Genomic DNA, 14,043 nt, shown 5'->3' with positions numbered 1-14,043 from the left:
TTGATTTCCGTAACGATTTCCGAGTTGGACACCATGCGTGTAGCTCCAACTACTATTCCCCGTTGAAATTCTGTTAATTCCTGTGGTACGGCCACAATCAGGATCAGAACCGAGAATCTCCTGATAGCTCCGCCAAAGCATTGCCTTTTTATTCCTTGCGTATGCGACACTGCTGCCATCTGTATATGAGCACACCGCTATCCCATGACTTTTGTTTTGTCACCTCAATGCATTTCTTTTCTTGTAGATGCAATAAGCCGTGTCTCGGGGCAATTAAAACCTCACAGTCATGGCCAAACGATTGTAGTTCCGTCTGGTGGCAACAGTAACATACCTTAGATCGCTCTTTGACGCCGTCGTAATTTCACAAGCTGACCGGAGGATGACATTAAAGCTACATCTGTTTCGGCTGAGAACAGGACGGTTAAAGTGAGTCCGCTCATGCAGTGTAGATGCAAGTGAGTCAGTAGCGTAGAGCTCACGAGCAAGGGTTCGAATTTTTGCGTCCAGTGTTCGAATCTCATTTTATGTTTTCTGTTTTCCTTCTCCTTCGTTGTCGTGGAAGTATGCGACATGAGTATTTTTGCTGACATTCTGAAATACAATATAGTAATTGCCAAAATACATAAACACTTCCAATTCAAATAAAAATCAGCTTTATCATCGCGAATCTTATACATGGTGTTACAAAAAGGTACGGCCAAACTTTCAGGAAACATTCCTTACACACAAATAAAGAAAAGATGTTATGTGGACATGTGTCCGGAAAAACTTAATTTCCATGTTAGAGTTCATTTTCCATGTTCTTCCGCCTACGCTCAATGGAGCACGTTATCATGATTTCACACGGGATACTCTACCTGTGCTGCTAGAACATGTGCCTTTACAAGTGCGACACAACATGTGGTTCATGCACGATGGAGCGCTTGCACATTTCAGTCGAAGTGTTCGTACGCTTCTCAACAACAGATTCGGTGACCGATGGATTTGTAGAGATGGACCAATTCGATGGCCTCCACGCTCTCCTGACCTAAACCCTCTTGACTTTCATTTATGGGGGCATTTTAAAGCTCCTGCCTACGCAACGCCGGTACCAAATGTAGAGACTCTTCGTGCCCGTATTGTGGACGGCTGTGATACAATACGCCATTCTCCAGGGCAGCATCATCGCATCAGGGATTCCATGCGACGGAGGGTGGATGCATGTATCCTCGCTAACGGAGGACATTTTGAACATTTCCTGTAACAAAGTGAAGTCACGCTGGTACGTTCTGTTGCTGTGTGTTTCCATTCCATGATTAATGTGATTTGAAGAGAAATAATAAAATGAGCTCTAACATGGAAAGTAAGCGTTTCCGGACACATGTCCACATAATATATTTTCATTCTTTGTGTGTGAGGAATGTTTCCTGAAAGTTTGGCCGTACCTTTTTGTAACACCCTGTATACACGGTGGTCAGAAACAGTCTGAAAAGCTTGTGAGTGTGTTTCAGGGTATGTTATGATGACAAATAATTGTCAGAAAAAAATCGGTATGTTCTGTCGCTCCCCAATAAAGTATCACTGACGTCAGCCAATCAGCCCGTCTTGCGCGGAAATCAAGCGGCCCGCCAGATACAGTTAGTCTCAGTTGTTCTCAAAACGTAGAGGTCAGTGTACGAGCCTTTGGCTCGGCTTCCTTCCTTACTACGGTCTCATGTCCAGTTTGTGTATCGCTCTGTTCTTCGAACGAGATACACATTCGGCGACAACGTCTCTGGCAACCCAATTGAATACGTGCGCGCAATCTCCTGATTGGTTAGCTTCAATGCTAATTAACTCGGAAGCGGTGCAATATATAGAGTTTTTCTCTCAACAGTTATTTCCCAACTCAGCGTAGTCTGCAAAACACTCAGATTTTCAAACTGTTTCCGACTGCACTATACCTACTTCTGCTTAGTGTATTCATCTCTTGGTCTCCCTCTCCACGCTGACCTGGAATGCTAAATTTGTGAACCCTTGATGCCTCAGAACATGTCCTACCAACGGTCCCTTCGTCTTGTCAAGTTGTGCCACACCCTCCTTCCCAATTCTGTTCAATACCTCTTCATTAGTTATGTAATCTACCCATCTAATGTTTAGCATTCTTCTGGAGAACCACATTTCGAAAGCTTCTATTCTCTTCTTGTCCAAATTATTTATCGTCCATGTTTCACTTCCATGCATGGCTACACTCCATACAAATACTTTCAGAAACGACTTCCTGACACTTAAATCTATACTCGATGTTAACAAATTTCTCGTCTTCAGAAACGCTTTTCTTGCCAATGCTAGTCCACATTTTATATCCTCTCTACTTCGACAATCGTAAATTATTTTGCTCCCCAAATAGCAAAACTCTTTTACTACTTTAAGTGTCTCATTTCCTAAACTAATTCCCTCAGCATCACCCGACTTAATTCGACTACATTCCATTATCCTCATTTTGCTTTTGTTGATGTTCATCTTATATCCTCCTTTCAAGACACTGTCTATGAATTTCCACTGCTCTGAGAGGTCCTTTCCTTTCTCTGACGGAATTACAATGTCATCGGCGAACCTGAAAGATTTATTTCTTCTCCATGGATTTTAATACCTACTCCAAATTTTTCTTTTGTTTCCTTCATTGCTTGCTTGATATACAGATTGAATAACATTGGAAGAGGCTTCAAGCCTGACTCCATTTCTTCCCAACCACTGCTTCCCTTTCATGTCCCTCGACCCATATAACTGCAATCTGGTTTCTGTAAAAATTGTAAATAGCCTTTCGCTCTCTGTATTTTCCCCCTGCCACCTTTAGAATTTGAAAGAGAGTATTCCAATCCACATTGTCAAAAGCTTTCTCTAAGTCTAAAAATGCTAGAAACGTAGGTTTGCCTTTCCTTAATCTTTCTTCTAAGGTAAGTCGTAGGGTCAGTATTGCCTCATGTGTTCCAACATTTCTACGAAATCCAAACTGATCTTCCCCGAGGTCGGCTTCTACTAGTTTTTCCATTCGTCTGTAAAGAATTCGCATTAGTATTTTGCAGCCGTGACTTATTAAGCTGATAGTTCGTTAATTTTCACATATGTCAGCACCTGATTTCTTTGGGATTGGAATTATTAAATTCTTCTTGAAGTCTGAGGGTATTTCGCCTGTCTCATACATCTTTCTCACCAGATGGTAGAGTTTTGTCAGGACTGGCTCTCCCAAGGCTGTCAGTAGTTCTAATGGGATGTTGTCTACTCCCGGGGCCTTGTTTCGACTCAAGTCTTTTAGTCTGTCAAACTCTCCACTCAGTATCATATCTCACTTTTCATCTTGATCTACATCCTCTTCCATTTCCATAACGTTGTCCTCAAGTACATCGCCCTTGTATAGACCTTCTATATACTCCTTCTACCTTTGTGGTTTCCCTTCTTTGCTTAGAACTGGGTTTCCATCTAAGCTCTTGATATTCATACAAGTGGTTCCCTTTTCTCCAAAGGTCACTTTAATTTTCCTGTAGGCACTATCTATCTTACCCCTAGTGAGATAATCCTCTACATCCTTACATTTGTCCTCTAGCTATCCCTGGTTAGCCATTTTGCACTTCTGTCAATCTCATTTTTGAGACGTTTGAATTCCTTTTTGCCTGCTTCATTTACTTCACTTTTATATTTTTTCCTGTCATCAATTAAATTCAATATTTCGTCTGTTACCCAAGGATTTCTACTAACCCTCGTCTTTTTGCCTACTTGATCCTCTGCTGCCTTCACTACTTCATCCCTCAGAGCTTCTCATTCTTCTTCTACTGTATTTCGTTCCTCCATTCCTGTTAATTGTTCCCTTATGCTCTCCTTGAAACTCTGTACAACCTCTGGTTTAGTTAGTTTATCCAGGTCCCACCTCCTTGTATTCTCACCTTTTTGTAGTTTCTTCAGTGTTAATCTACATTTCATAACAAATAAAATGTGGTTAGAATCCACATCTGCCTCTGGAAATGTATTACAATTTAAAACTTGGTTCCTAAATTTCTGTCTTATATATAATCTCTGTGTTATATATAATCTATCTGAAACATGTTAGTATCTGCAGGCTTCTTCCATGTATACAACCTTCTTTCATGATTCTTAAACCAAGTGTTAGCTATGATGAAGTTCTGCTCTTTGCAAAATTCTACCAGGCGGCTTCCTCTTTCATTTCTTATTCCCAATCCATATTCACCTACTACGTTTCTTTCTCTCCCTTTTCCTACAGCCGAATTCCAGTCACCCATGAATATTAAATTCTCGTCTCCCTTCACTATCTGAATAATTTCTTTTATTTCATCACACATTTATTCAATTTCTTCGTCATCTGCAGAGATAGTAGGCATATAAACTTGTACTACTGTAGTAGACGTTGGCTTCGTATCTATCTTGGCCACAATAATGCGTTCACTATGCTGTTTGTAGTAGCTTACCCGCACTCCTACTTTTTTTATTCATTATTAAACCGATTCCTGCATTACCCCTATTTGATTTTGTATTTATAACCCTGTATCGCCTGACCAAAAGTCTTGTTCCTCCTGCCACCGAACTTCACTAATTCCCACTGTATCTAACTTTAACCTATCCATTCCCTTTTTGAATTTTCTAACCTACCTGCCCGATTAAGGGATCTGACATTCCACGCCCCGATCCGTAGAATGCCAGTTTTCTTTCTCCTGATAACGACATCCTCTTGAGTGGTCCCCGTCCGGAGATCTGAATGGGGGACTATTTTACCTCCGGAATGTTTTACCTAAGAGGGCACCATCATCATTTAAATATACAGTAAAGCTGCATGCCCTCGGGAAAAATTACGGCTGTAGTTTCCCCTTGCTTTCAGCCGTTCGCAGTACCAGCTCAGCAAGGCCGTTTTGGTTAGTGTTACAAGGCCAGATCAGTCAATCATCCAGACTGTTGCCCCTCCAACTACTCAAAAGGGTGCTGCTCCTTTTCAGGAACCACACGTTTGTCTGGCCTGTCAACAGATACCCCTCAGGTGTGGTTGCACCTACGGTACGGCTATGTGTATTGCTGAGGCACGCAAGCCTCCCAACCAATGGCAAGGTCCATGGTTCATGGGGGGCACGACCTATTATTGACATGAAAATTTGTGCCCGACAGACACTCCAACACACATTTCCCACTTATCGCTACCAGTCGCTATAACTATTGCTATATGTGCACACACTACGGACTGAACCAAACCTCTATATGTCACACAGCCTACTCCTTATGTCATAGGTAGTACAGCTATAGCTAACATAGCTAATGTCAAAGAATTCGCAATCAGCGAATAAAATTTCAAATTATTTCGTACAACTATGGATCGTCACCTAGGTCTGTTATTTATGAAATGCAATTACGTATGTATTTCAGACTTTCCAGATACAAACCCACCAGATGGTTTCGATTATGTCACGAGAAACAGGAATTTGCAGTCGGGATGCTGTTGTAGTGACCAAGTATTTGTGATCGGCAGTCCCGACAGACAACCGTTGCATTGTTTGGTGCTGGTGAAAGGTCGACCACATCGTAATTCTGGTTACCTGAAACTCTCACCCGGAGAGCCAACTCTTATTATGAAAAATATAATCTTCTTATTAGAGAAGTTTTATTTTCCACACCGCAGAAATTCCGTGTATCTTCCAGCACATTTTAATTGCCTTCGTCAGGCCATCGACATATGTAGTGGCACAGTGTTTGCACCGTGCCACTGTGTAGTGCACAGTCATCTAGTCATGAACATTCAGGAGCTCAGCCGGCAGGAACTGACGCACCAGTATAGGACATGTGTCAAGTAATCATATTATTAACATGTGGACACGAAAACTGAAGTACAGATTTTTAATATTAATTACATAAGAACGGCAATAAAACTTACGTAATTCGAAAAGCACTTTGCCATAGACCCTCACAGACGAAAAAAAACATACGTGTAAGTAGTCATTATCGGTGGTAAAATGAAGGAGATGCTTTCGTATTTTAACTCTGGTGATACCTTCTCTACCACGCATTGAAGTCTCCAATACTCAACACGGAAGATTGAAGTTCTACCCTCTTCTGTCCTCTGTCCCGATCTGGTGGTGTGTTAGGAAGTCCGCAGCTCGTGGTCGTGCGGTAGCGTTCTCGCTTCCCGCGTCTGGGTTCCCGGGTTCGATTCCCGGCGGGGTCACAGATTTTATCTGCCTCGTGATAAGTGGGTGTTGTGTGCTGTTCTTAGATTAGTAAGGTTTAAGTGGTTCTAAGTTGTAGGGGACTGATGACCATACATGTTAAGTCCCATTGTGCTCAGAGCCATTTGAACCATTCGTGTTAGAAATTACACACGAAACTAACAACATTTCGCGAAATAGCTTTCTAGCGTCGTTCGTGTTTACATGGTTCACTTGCACGCCGGTCGGCTACAATGCGACAACTGCTAAGTCGATGGTTCTATCAGCAGTGGAAATCAGTACATCGTAGTAACGAAGTCTGTAAATAACATTACATAGTGGTGTCGTTATTTTGGTTATTTCTCTGTAAGATTAACTTTGTGAACGTTTCCCGCCATTACTAGAATATTTGAAGTAAATTCCTAATTTTTGATTTCATCATTTTGAATAACTAAAACGTCCAACTTCCCTTACTATAAGGAAACGATATTTATCTTAAGCTATGCCTAGAAGGAGAACACTAAGAGGTTAGAGTGAAAGACGCAATTTTTGCGTAGAGGAAGTAATAGGAATGTGGACATTTACGGCAATGCTACTGTTTTATTGGACTACCCATTTAAATGTGCATTGAAGGTAATTCCACATAATTCTGACAGTTGCTATTGAAGTCTGATGAATTTACAGTGCAGATTCTACAATACAAAACATTTCGCATCAGGGGCATGAACAACATTCGCATTGTATTGTTGCAAGAGAAAAGTGAATTCGGTGGCGATTAACATAAATTTTATTTTTCAACATACTTTATCGATGACGCACTTCAAATAATGCTAGAGTTCAAGACAAATCAAAGAAACGTTTCAATAATGTTTGTTGCTTCAATGCAGCATTTTCTATGGTCAGTTTGGAGCCAAAATTTCAGACACAATTTTACGTGGAGTGTATGACCTTAAGACTCAAGACTTTTTTTTTTAATCATATGTCAGGTGGAATGACTTCTGAGTGTGGTCGTTCGCCACCGTTACGCGCAATTGTATATTTATGGCATCAACATTTCTCTTCGTTACACACTGAACGAACAGCAAAATCCGTCGTGCAATACTGATGACAATGAAATGCATGAAGCAGCTATTGGAACGTGATAACCCTTCTGTGCGCTCGTTCACTACGATAGAAGATAATTGGCAAATTAGAGATATTTGGATGGTTATTACGGTCAGTAAATAGGCATATCTCCGCCGCTACACTAATGCAATTCAAGTAAACGTGGCCGCTATTTTCAGTACATCCGACGGTAAGGCAGTATTTGAAACAGGTACAGTCAAAAACATTTCGTTTTTTTAGGTTTCTCACAGGAAACATATCCATTGTTATGTCGTAACAGAGACGCCGGGTGGCATGCTGGCGAAGAAGATATTCCTGTCAAAAAGATGTCTACTGTTACCAAGGAGAGACCTCAATTTCTGAGATTGTGAATCATGAACTGTGAGACAACCGAAAGAGAATCGAAGCGTTTGAAATGTGGTGCTACAGACGAATGTTGCTCATATGAAATGAGGAGGTTCTGAACAGAATCGGCGAAGAAAGGAACATGTACAGAACACTGGCATGAGGAAGGAACAGGGTGACTCAGTGTGAGTTGCGGCCTCAGACAGTAATCTAGAGCGAGCTCTAAAGGAAGACAGAGATTGGAATACTTCCAATAAATAATTCAGGATGTAGAGTGCAAGTGACCAAGGCGTTTTCACAGGAGAGGAAGTCATCAAACCCCGTCACACCAGTCAGAAGACTAATGACACAAAAAAAAACAAGGTAATGCAACATTATATGTTGCCTCGGATGTTCTGACCTGCCTCAATAAGAGGGTATTCAGATCGTGCTCTGGCCACCAGATGCTACGGATCTTTCAGCCACTGTAAAAATCTAGTCGTAGGATATAAAGAGTGGAGCTGAGTGAGCATGGAATGACTTGTCTACATCCGTTATCTAAGATCAGTTCGACTCGATGCCCAGCTGTTCTTGTTGCCAGAAGTGGCATTTCAGTGTGCTAAATTTGCACAGGACCCATGTAGTAAGTAAAGCTTCGTTATTTGCTAATTTTCCTGGTGTAACAATTTTAATGGTCAGAAGTGTATTTTATGAATAAGACACAGATCTCTATTTCTTGTTTGTTGCTTTTAAACGAGCTTTTGACAGTGTGAACAGGCCAGCCAGCATCGTATGAAGAACTGAAAGAACTGGTCATCTGTGAGAAGCTGCGGAGGTTAATTCCGTTAACAATCAAGGACGAAAAGTGAAAGTAAACAACAAAACGTTCTAGAGCTTTAACTTTAGAGCTGGAATGAAGCAATCAAGGACGAAAAGTGAAAGTAAACAACAAAACGTTCTAGAGCTTTAACTTTAGAGCTGGAATGAAGCAGGGTGATGGAGTCTTGTTAGTACTGCACAGTCTGATACAAAAACTAGGCAAGAGAGGTACAATAATGATGAAATCCAGGTATGTGTATATGAATATATGGGTGATATTAGAGTCGTGCCAAGAAGTTGCCAGCGTATCTAGGTCTTCGCTTATCAGCAATAATGTATTAGAGAAAATATACATGCAAGAAACAGTGCCTACTATGCAAATTTAAAGGTATTTGAGAATTCTCTAATTGCCACAAAGCCAAGAGTGTGTTATTCCTTGTACAGCCATCTGTGCAGTGTACAGTGGTTAAGAAATGCGGACAGTGACAGAAGTGGATATAAACAAAGAAAGAGAGAAAAATTTATGAACCTTTGAGAAAGGCACATTGTTGGGACGTGTAATACAACCATGAAATACAACAACTTAAACTGGTGAAAGATATAGCGAAATGTATTAAATCTCGAAGGATATTCAGGTCAGTATATATTCAGAGCCGGCCGCCGTGGCCGAGCGGTTCTAGGTGCTTCAGTCTGGAACCGCGAGACCACTACTGTCGCAGGTACGAATCCTACCTCGGGCATGGATGTGTGTGATGTCCTTAGGTTAGTTAGGTTTAAGTAGTTCTAAGTTCTAGGGGACTGATGACATCAGATGTTAAGTCCCATAGTGCTCAGAACCTTAGAACCATATGAACCATACATATCCAGAAGATGGTAGATGAAATGATGTGCAAATGTAAAGTCAAAGAGAAATTATAGTCCACAATAAGGAATGGTTGACCAAGAGCGAGTTGGTTGAGTAATATGGTTGTTCACAACCACGATGGACACCTGGAGACAGAAAAAGAAAAAAAGTGTATTTCGTTACTGATAATGCTAGAGGAGAATTGTGGACATATGGAGAGGCATTTGAGAGAGAGTGTACAGAAAGATATAGGGCAGAGGATAGAGTTAGGTAAGGAGGTTGTGTGTTAGGGAGTGACAGGAGAGCAGCGGCGTTGTGAGCGAGTGGCCGTCCAGGGCAGAGGGCTGGCAGGTCCAGGTGGCGATGACGCTGTCCAGCCACGACGGTGGGAGGGGGAGGCGGAGGGAGGGGCCGCCCATTCAATGTAAATGTCTCCAGCAGGGGCGGACGCGCTCCGTGCTCTGGGCGGACGCGGTGGACGCGTCTGGAGCTGGAGGACGAGGCGAACCGATGTGAGGTCAGGAGAGGCGTCCAAGCCGCGAACTCGGGGAGGTGGCTGCTGCAACACACTGCTACAACACACTGGACAGTCTCACATATGTGATAATTGTTGTGTTGGCAGAAGAGCCAACACCGTGTTACTATTGGACGCCGAAATGCACGCATTTTAGCTCCTGCAGGCTGGCGTGAAGAGGGAAGAACTATACTCACGTGAGGTCTGGGACATGACAAGGAATTAGAATTCAGAAGGCGGACGTAATTAGTTTTATACTCTACTTCAATCCATTATTGATGAACGTCGCTCTTGACGGTGCATGATTCACAATCTTATCTATTCAGAATACATTGTAGTAACTCAATATGGCGCCTTGCTAGGTCGTAGCAAATGACGTAGCTGAAGGCTATTCTAAACTGTCGTCTCTGCAATTGAGAGTGTATGTAGTCAGTGAACCATGGCTAGGAAAGTCGGCTGTACAACTGGGGCGAGTGCTAGGGAGTCTCTGTAGACTAGACCTGCCGTGTGGCGGCGCTCGGTCTGCAATCACAGATAGTGGCGACACGCGGGTCCGACGTATACTAACGGACCGCGGCCGTTTTAAAGGCTACCACCTAGCCAGAGTGGTGTCTGGTGGTGACACCACAATAATGATACAAAAAAACTTTGAGCTACCCAGCTTGATACTGGTTTAAAATGTCGGCATTGATTTTCTGACATCAGGGCAGAGGACAAAACGGTTGCCATGTACTTATCGGTCACGTTCTAATTTTAATCTACATTGAGCAGCTGGGAGGTTGAGTGAGGGTATAAATACGTAGACAGATGATATCACACACTACGTGAGGCATGTTGAGGGATGAACGAACACACACGCTCATTGAATTAGAAAAGTATTTACTATTTGCAAGCAGGCAAGAAAACGCATTCTTATTTATTAGTTATATACTTTTCCTTAAGTTGCAAAAAATGCAGAAGTCGAAATAAATGTGGCAAATTGCTTTATTGTCAATACTAATCAAAATAGGAAACTGAACTGATGTTGTTCTGTTAGGTACAATCATCAGGAAACAAAAATAAAGAAGATAAACACTTATCCACATTACAGAAGATTTCACTACAAGCATTACAGTTTCTTCTCACAGTTATCTTGTATAACACATTGTTTATGAACCAGATGGCCGTCTTCGTAACTGGAGACACTTTTGAATGCGGTTAAGCATACTCTTTACCAGATTTTCTATTGCTCCACAGCGGCTCCTAATTTCTGTAAGGTCTTTGGTGAGACAGGACGATTGAAAATCGCTCGCTTTAACATGGACCATGTTTTCTCAATGCAGCTGAGATCTGTAGAGTACGGAGGCCATTCCATCCAACTGATTCTCTGCTCCACTAAGAAAATGTTCACAAGATTGTAACAATGGTAGCGTGTAATATCCTTAGCGTGCATCCTGCTCCAGTTTGTTCGCCAAATGGAGCAGCCATAATGCGTGCCACGATTTCGACCCGATATATCACGCCAATTACACTCTCATGTATTGGCACAACGCACATGATCGCACCGCAAAACATGCCTTGGTAAGGGTGGTAATCTCAGGCACAGTTAGGCCGTAAACGCTGTCCTCGCTGCCTTCTCACACGAACAGCAGTATTGCCAGAGTGGAGACTGCAACATATCTCATCAGAGAAGAGCGTTGTGTCCCACTGCTGTCTCCTCCACGAACAGCGGTTTCGTGCCCAATATAAATTGTACGTTGTCCTTTGGAAGTCAGATCTGGAAGCTGGAGAGATCTGTAGAAATTGAATAGGTCTCAACCTTTCTTTCCATCAACCTATCGTCTTCTAAAGTTGTCCCCAGCGCAGAATACAGCTCATCGGTAATGGGATCTTCTTCGGCGGAGGTTGCTATGCTGTCATCTCGAACTTGAACCTTTTTGAGGGATGCCACTTGCCCACGTTAGTCTCTATCTATAGGGAGCGAAAAGAAGCAAAATTTCTATTACTGACACTGATGGTAAGCGACACATTTCGTTAATGTATCCTGATTGTTTCTATTTTAAATAATCACTTTTTACACTGTCTTCTACAATACTCGACATAGCCTTCTTCATAGTACGGTAACTTAACTGACAATTTCCCATATAGAGTACGACATGTCCGTCCGAAACAGAGATACACGGTCGGCCCACCGGAACACCTGAAACGGAGTGTCTAGCGCAGCCGAAGTACTTCGTCTCCTAGGTGCGCCAAAGCGACCCGATGGTGTCCGAAGCACTTGCCATGTCGTTACTCTTATGTTCCTCAAAACTGGGGAAATGTAATAGTCAAAAACGGTAGGCTCATAGGATAGGAGATTGTCATACTGAAAACTGGGTTAAATATAAAGAAAAGTATATAAATAATTAATAAGCTAGGCATTTTGGCCCCTAACACCCGAATCAGAGACAAGTTCAGTACAAATGGTGGACTCTCCCACGAGAACACTACTACTGTACCACCTGCTGACTGTACGTCACTCCACTTTTGTACCATATGATACGTGTATCAAGCTGCATCAAGGCCATCTTCTAGCAAGATAAAATACTGGCAGCCACATCCAGGAATATCACACCAAGCGACACAGCTTCCCTCCAAACCCGATTTCGAGGATGATCCTTGAGGGGTCTTGCGGCACATACTCTCTGCTCAAGGAGCCTATTTTTGTCGACACCCGCCCTCCTCCAGCTGTTTGGAACCGCCGCCGTAAACGTGTAGCATTATGTTCATGGTTTCTGCATGCTCTAATACAAAGATATCTGTTGTCAGGGCCTGTTGTTTTTCTTCTCCGGCCACTTCTATGATGATCCTCAGTTTATACTGTGGCTAGATTCTCGAGAAATCACTTTGACTCACAGCGGCGTTTTCTCTACGTTACTGTCGTCCGAACAATACTGAGGTAACACAGCTCTCGTAATCATACCCAGCAGCACAACTACCGTAATGTCTACAGGTGACATGTTTGGCGTAGGCTGCACACACTGCTTTTTCGCCAGTTGCCGCTAGAATTACATTATAAACGTATTTCTGGATCACAACGTACAATATTAAAGTTTCGGAAGTATGCGACATTTGTTTTGATCAGCCGGCCGCTGTTACCGAGCAGTTCTAGGCCCTTCAGGCCGGCCGCGGTGGTCTCGCGGTTCTAGGCGCGCAGCCCGGAACCGTGCGACTGCTACGGTCGCAGGTTCGAATCCTGCCTCGGGCATGGATGTGTATGATGTCCTTAGGTTAGTTAGGTTTAAGTAGTTCTAACTTCTAGGGGACTGATGACCTCAGATGTTAAGCTCCTGTTCTGTTGGCTGAAGAGCCAACACCGTGTTACGAGTCGAGGCCGAAATGCACGCGTTTTAGCTCACGCAGGCTGGCGTGGGGAGGGGAAGACTATACTGACGTGCGGTCTGGAACATGACAAGGAATTAGAATTCAGAAAGCGGACGTAATTAGTTTGATACTTAACTTTAATCCATTAATGATTAACGTCGCTCTTGACGGTACATGAGTCACAATATTATCTGTTCAGATTATAGTAACTGAATATGGCGCCTTGCTAGGTCGTAGCAAATGACGTAGTTGAAGGCTATGCTAAACTGTCGTCTCAGCTAATGAGAACGGATGTAGACAGTGAAGCATCGCTATCAATGTCGGCTGTACAACTGGGGCGAGTGCTTGGGAGTCTCTCTCTAGACTAGACCTGCCGTGTGGCGGCGCTCGGTCTGCAGTCACTGATAGTGGCGACACGCGGGTCCGACGTATACTAACGGACCACGGCCGATTTAAAGGCTACCACCTAGCAAGTGTGGTGTCTGGACGTGACACAGCTCCATATTGCTCAGAGCCATTTGAAACAGAATTAATAACTTGGTGACCACGTCTTTCCACCAGATTGCTTCAGAGGTAACAGCAGTTTCTGAAGCTAAATCCTAGATCTGAGATCACACACTCATTATGAAATCCAACCTTGTTGTTGTGATCACCCGTTCGAAGGCTGCTTAGACGCAGGAAGGGTATGTTTCTCCACATCACAACAGCATCTTACATCCAATGAAGCCCACTTATTCCACTTACTGAAGTCACTCGTTGGTCTCCCTTTAGAATTTTTACCGCCTCTCAGCCCAGCAATGTCCACCCCCCCCCCCCCCCCCCACCTCGATCAATCCATCTCCTCCTCAGTATTCTTCTGCAGCATTAAGCTTGGAAAACACTTGTGTGTCCATTCTTTGTACACGTGAAACACCCAGAATACACAGACACAAAAT

Source organism: Schistocerca gregaria, chromosome 9 (assembly GCF_023897955.1).
Source record: "Schistocerca gregaria isolate iqSchGreg1 chromosome 9, iqSchGreg1.2, whole genome shotgun sequence".
NCBI lineage: Eukaryota > Metazoa > Arthropoda > Insecta > Orthoptera > Acrididae > Schistocerca > Schistocerca gregaria.
This window is presented reverse-complemented; position numbering follows the sequence as displayed.